This window comes from Marmota marmota, unplaced genomic scaffold (assembly GCF_001458135.2).
Source record: "Marmota marmota marmota unplaced genomic scaffold, marMar, whole genome shotgun sequence".
Classification (NCBI taxonomy): domain Eukaryota; kingdom Metazoa; phylum Chordata; class Mammalia; order Rodentia; family Sciuridae; genus Marmota; species Marmota marmota.
The window spans coordinates 27057825-27064182 of record NW_026000185.1 but is presented as its reverse complement, the minus strand read 5'-3'; the positions used below and the strand labels follow the sequence as shown (position 1 = coordinate 27064182).

General features: G+C 55.4%; 1 protein-coding gene across 1 annotated transcript in view; it reads left to right on the top strand.

Annotated features, from left to right (window-relative positions):
• Positions 1 to 1350: 1350 nt before the first annotated feature.
• Positions 1351 to 6358, top strand: part of Limk1 (LIM domain kinase 1) — a 23404-nt gene continuing 18396 nt past the window's right edge. The window contains exon 1 of the mRNA XM_015491419.2: positions 1351 to 1449. The gene's annotated coding sequence lies outside the window, so the exon portion shown is untranslated. The remainder of the gene's footprint in view (positions 1450 to 6358) is intronic.

Sequence of the window (6358 nt, the reverse complement as noted above, 5' to 3'; positions counted from 1 at the left end):
CCGGCACTGCCCACCCGGTGCCGGCCTCCGTCCGCGTGCTCCGTTCACCCTGAGCCACCGCTTATCCGGAGTCGAACCCAGCCTAGGGAATAAAGAGCGGCTGAAGGAACCGAAGCCCCGGGTCCCAGTCGCCACCCCGCGCGGCCGGGTTCCGTGACCTTGAGCCAGGCGCCAATACCCTGGGCCTCAGTTTCCCAGTGTGTCCAGTTGGGGACCAGGCGGTCAGTCCCCGGTACTTGTGATTGGGAGCTGGACGGGCAGAGAGGGAATTTGCTTCATGAGAACCGGTGGCTGTATACTGCCACTGCGGGACCCCTCCCCCTCCCCCTGCAGCAAACCAGGTGCCTACCATTATCTTGGCCGGGGGAGTGACTGCCTTCTAGCTTCTCTTTAGCCCCTTCCCCTTTGCTGAACCCAAGGGTTAGGGCTGCACAACAATTAGGGTTCAAAGACCCCCAAGAATCCCAGTCCCACGGAGTTGGGGGTCTCCTTCTCTGGGTTTCCTTTGCTGACTCCTCACATAGATCCATGCGGTTCCAAGCTGGGCCCTAATGGGCCAGCTCCATTCTCCCCTGGGGTTTCCACCAGTCTTTATCCAGGCCAGTGAGCACCTACCTGCCTGGAGCACAGGGACACCTCACCATTGCCCCTTCCTTAGGTCCCTGGGTACTCAGAAGGAGTAGGTCCTTGCTTTGGAGCCTGATTGTAAGATAGGGCAAGCCTTGCCCTCTCCAGAGCTCAGTCTCCCCATCTGTACAATGGGGAGAGGCAAACCTGGGTGTCTTATAGGGTCTGCTAGCTCCAGGGCCCTGGGATGACTAAGCATACCAAGTGGCTGGCTCTGCAGCCCCAGCCCCTTGTCAAGACAGGGCATGGCTAAGCTTCAGTTAGAGCCAGCACCTCTGGGCTTCCTGCTTGTCCCCTTCCAGCGTAGGATGCACGAATCCAGTCCTGTCCAGTTGCTGCCCTTTGAAGGGCCTCTAAGCAATTTTTCCTGGGCTGTCAAGGGAGGAAAGGGACAAGATTGTCACCCTCCACCTTATTTCCAAACCCCACTGCTTTCTCCTGGTTTACCTTGCCAGAACCTGAGTTAAAGAATGTTGTTGCTGGACAGTGGACATCCGATCCTCCTCCTCAGTTTACAGATAGGGGTGCTAAGACCCAGAGAGGCTTAGTAACTCAGCAAGACTCAGACCACCGTCCTTTCTCTTCTTGCTTGGCACAAGGACTGCTTAGCCTGGGTGCTGTGCCCTGGGATTTGTGCACGTTCACATGAGGTCAGCAGGGCAGGCTGGGCCTGTGCCAAGCTGCACCTCTGGAGAGTGGTTCCTGACTCCCTTTCCTCCCTGCAGGAAGTGAGTTGCCCGTGTGTGCGAGCTGCGGCCAGAGGATCTATGACGGCCAGTACCTCCAGGCCCTGAACGCTGACTGGCACGCAGACTGCTTCAGGTAGGATGGGGTTCTTGCCCTGGACAAGGCCTGCAGACACCTGGTACTCTTCCTGTGCTGTCCCTAGGTGCCACATAGTGAGTCCTTGGCCTCAGTGTCCTTCTGTAAAATGAAGCGTTTTGACTAGAAGATCCCTAAAGAACTTCCTGTTTTGTCATTTCAGACCCCTAAGGAGAGGGTGGGAAGACCTGCCAGTGCAGTTGTGTCCCCCCCATCTACAGGGTATAGGTTCCAGGACCCCCACAGATACAAATTCTTTTTATAAAATGGCAGAGTATTTGCAATATAACCTATGCATATGTGTGCATTGGTGTGTGTTGTTGATGGGGTCTTGCTGTGCTGCCCATGCTCGCCTCTAGTTCATGGACCTAAATGATCCTTCTACCTCAGTCCCACCAAGTAGCTGGAACTCCAGCCAGGCATGCGCCACCACGCCTGACTTCAACAGTATACTTTAAATCATCTTTAGATGACTTTTAATACCTAATAGAGCATAAATGCTGTGTAATTAATTGTTATACCATGTTGTTTAAGGATTAAAGACAAGAAGGAAATCTCTACATGTGCAGTACAGATGCAATTTTTTTTTTCCTGAAGATTTTCAATCCAACGCTGTTTGAATCCACAGTGTGGAACCCGTGGGGTACAGAGAGATGATCATATCACCAGGCCTGCTGGTCCCTGGGTGGGGGAGGAGGGGAGGGCAGTGTGTCCTGCCACTGCTTCAGGGGAGGGAGAGGACAGGACAGGCCTTAAGGAGAGCTGAGCCACTGTCACTGTGCCCCAGCTGGTTGTCAAGATGCATAGCCCAGTGAGACCAGCCCTGGCCTCCAGACAGATGGGCGGTGGGGGCAGGGCTGTGTCAGAGGACAAAGCAGCACATGGCAGCCCAAAGGTGCCCTAGTGACCCAGTAGGATCATCCTGAGCAGCCAGGTGCAGAGGACTGCTGAGATTTAGCTATGGAGCCACAGCAGAAGTCTCCAAGGATGTGCGAATCCTGGGTGGAAAAGCATCATGCAGAGGGACTCCAGGCGGGGATCTGGCACCAACTGCAAATCAGAGATCAGGAGAAGCACTGTCAAGGGAGGGAGGTGCAGCCACGTCAGAGCATCACGTCCAGGGGCTTATTTTAGGTTTCTTTTAATTTTGAAGAATAGGACATGGTGACGCATACCTGTACGCCTGTAATCCCAGTGACTCAGGAGACTGAGGCAGGAGGATCAAAAGTTAAAGGTCAGACTCAACAACTTAGCAAGGCCCTAAGCAAAAATGGTGATACCCTGTCTCAAAATAAAAAGTCAGAAGAGCTGGGGATGTGTTTCAGTGGTTAAACGCCCCTGGGTTCAATTTCTGGTACCCCACCCACCCCAAAAAAAGAATAAGCCTAGGCTAGTATAGGCGTAGGTGGCCTTTAATCCCAGCTACTCAGGAGGCTGAGACAGGAGGAACCCAAGTTCAAGGCCAGCCTGGGCAATTTAGTGAGACCATATCTCAAAATAAAATAAAAAGGGCTGTGGCTGCAGGTCAGTGGTAGAACACTTTCCTAGCACTCATGAAGCCCCAGGCTCAATCCCCAGTACCACCAAAAAAAGAAGTAGTCATCTTAACATTTTCTTGCATTGAGCAAGGACCACGCACTGTTCTTAGTATTACACATTGTTAGACATTGTGTCGTTTCCATTCTGCCAGAAGAAAATTGGGACACAGAGAAGTTAATTCTCTTGCCTAAAGTCACACAGCCAGTGAAGAGAACATCCAGTGTCCACTTTGGTGGTAAGGCCAAGAGAGAGGCAGGCGGTATCCCCTGGGTTCCCTATCAGGTCTCAGAAGGAGGCCCTACACGGGGAGTGGGGCAGTGCCGAGAGCAGGAACAGCCTTTTTGGTAGCAACACTCTGAGTCCAGGGATGGCTTGAGGAGACTGAGTTGAGTGATTTGGGAAGGGTACTGAGTACTGTGACGGGGACCTTTGAAGGGGACCAGCAGACCACTGGGGAGGGGCATGGGCAGACATGCTGCTGAAGAATGCCGACCCACTGGACAGATGGTGGCAACTTGGCAGGGAAGGAACTGTAACTGAAGTTCAGAGCTCTGTGCTCATACACCTGACCTAGGGTAAGGACAGATAGTAGAGAAGAGTTCAGATACAATATTTGCAAGTACAGATCGAGTGTCCTTAATCAAAAAAGCACCAAAATCGGAAATGTGAGCACTGACATGGTGTGGAAAGTGGAAAGTTCCACCACGGCTGACCTCGCAGATCAGGTCGGAGTCAGAGCACATGCCCGCTATACGTTGTGCGGTGACCTTCAGGCTCTGCACGAGGGGATGTGAAACACAAGTGAAGACTGTGTTTAGACTTGGGTCCTATTCCCAAGAGGCCTCATTAGGTATATGCAAGTATTCCAAAATCCAAACAAATTCAAAACCTGAAACAATTCTGGTCCCCCTCATTTCAGATCGGGGAGACTCCACCTGGACTTGTGGTATTAGCCACCCTTTATCAAGCACGCTTTAATGTTCCTCCCTCACTGTTGACCCCATGAAGTACCAGATCTGCCCCATTTCCGTGGAGGGTTAGCGGGAGCTAGCACCTTGCTCCCGTTAGCTGCCAGAGCTGGAGCGCACCTGTGCCAGCTCCCTCCGCGTCCCTAGAGCTGGAGTAGGGATGGCTGGTGGGGTGGGGGAGGGCTGATGAGTGGCAGGTCTGTGGTTTTCTAACCTGTGTCCTGGGAGTGGGTGGTCCCAGGATGCTCATGATAGTTCCTGACCATGCTGAGTTGGAGATAGGAAGGCCAGAAGGAATGGGCCCCTTGGAGCCGGTGCCGAGACGTGGATGGCTTTGCAGGGGCCAAGAGGTATCAAAGGAAGACCTTGGGGACCCCTGAGCCTGGGATGGGGAGGGAAGGTGGAGCCCTGGAGATGTGAGGGAGGCCAGGTGCAGCCCCAGAGCTGCAAGAGGGAAACAGAGGGGCGAGGCACGTGGTGCCTGGCTTTGGAGCAATCTCCCTACATCACCAGGAGAGGGGTGAGGCTCGGCCAGGGACCATGGGGAGAGGCATATTCAGGTTGTCCCTGATGTGGAGGGACACAGGGTCCCACAGTGGGGGGAGGGCCCACAGAAAGAGCCACGGTGTAGAAGCGTTCCTGGCCCAGTGGTGGGTTTCTCCCAACCGCCAAAGTGAAGGAGTGAGGCCAAGTGTGTCCTCACCCATGATGGAAAGTAGCTCAGGGGTCACTGCTTGTCCAGGCACATGACTGACAGGCAGCCAGAACAGCTCTGAGCAGGATCCCTAAGGCTCTGGACCCTGCTAGGTTTCCCTCTGGAAGTGTCACAGTGCTGTGATCCCGTAAGTGACATTGAGACCTTTGTTCCAGGGCCGCTGTCCCCTAAGCTGCTCAGGCAATAAGCTGTGACAGCCCTGCAGCCCCCAGCCAGCTCCTCTGTGACTGTGATTGCCATACCCCACCTTCCAGGACCCCTCTGCAGTGCCTTCCAGGTGGTACCCCTGGGTCCAAGCCAGTCACTCACCAATGATGACAGAGCCCCTGCTCTACACCGGCCCCCCAGCAGCCTGTGAAGCGGGTGCTGTCTGTTGAAGAGGCTTGATAGATGAGGAGCAGGCCCGGAGCTCAGCTGTGTGCCCAGGGGCTCCCTGGGAGCAGGCCAGAGTCCAGACTCAACCCGGGCGGCCTGGCTGCAGAGCCTGCCCTGTCCCTCCCAGACCACAGGTCCCTGCCTTAGTAGGTGAGCCAGGCCCTAGACAGATGCTGTCAGGTGCTGCGGAGACAGCGCTCTGGGTGGTTTAGGTGGAGCATCAAAGGAAGCAAGGGAGCAGCCGTGGGGATCCCGGGACCACAGAGGACAGCATGCAGAAGTCTGTGGTGGGTGCCATGTGCTTGGCACATCAGGCATTAGCCGAGACACTGGTGTGCTGGAGTGCAGTCAGCCATGCCCAGGGGATGTTTTGGGGGAAGCCTGTCAAAGGGGCCATTGGCCCTGAATCTTATTTGAACTTCATGGCCTGTGCCCTTGAGTGCGCTGAAGTCCCAGGTCCCCTCAGGTGGGACAGCAGGGCTACATGAGAAGAGTGTCACACCCTCTGAGCAGTGGGAGGCTTGCTGCAGACCTGGCACTAGGACTGGGCTGTGTGGCACCTGTGCTTGCCCCTTTGTCTCTTCTGATAGGCCCACCCCAGGAGATGTATGGCCAGGCCTAGTAGTCCAGGCTTCCCTTTGGCCCAGCTATTGCCTCTGTGCACAGCCAGCAGCCAGCGGAAGCCTCCAGTGCAGGAGCCCTCGGGCTGCTGTAGCTCAAGATCTCCCTGGAGGCTAGGTGGCTGGCGAGGAGGGGTGAGTGCATCTGGCCATGGGTTGGCTGGGGTGCAGCCCCTCCTTCAGGGAACCTTCTGTGCAGGGACAAACTGTCCATGGGAAGTTGACTTCTGCTCCCTTGGGGGCAGCACCGGAAGAGGCAGCTGCTTTTGAGCTTGTCCCTGTCATCAGAGAGGCGCAAGCCCTCAGTACCTTTGTCTAGGCAGAGGCCAAGGAGGATACAGGCTACCTTTCTCCAGATGTGCAGGACTAAGGGCAGAATGATCAGGTCAGAGCCTAGATCCCTCCCCGTTTTCCCCACTGCCTGAGGTCAGCCTAGATCCCTCCCTCTTCACCCCACTGCCTAGACTCAGAGCCTAGATCCCTTCCTCTTCGCCCTACTGCTTGGGGTCAGAGCCTAGATCCCTCCCCCTTCACCCCCACTTCCTGGGGTCAGAGCCTAGATTCCTCCCTCTTCACTCCACTGCTTGGGGTCAGAGCCTAGATCCCTCCCTCTTTGCCCCACTGCTTGGGGTCAGAACCTAGATCCCTCCCTCTTCACCCCACTGCTTGGGGTCAGAGCCTCGATCCCTCCC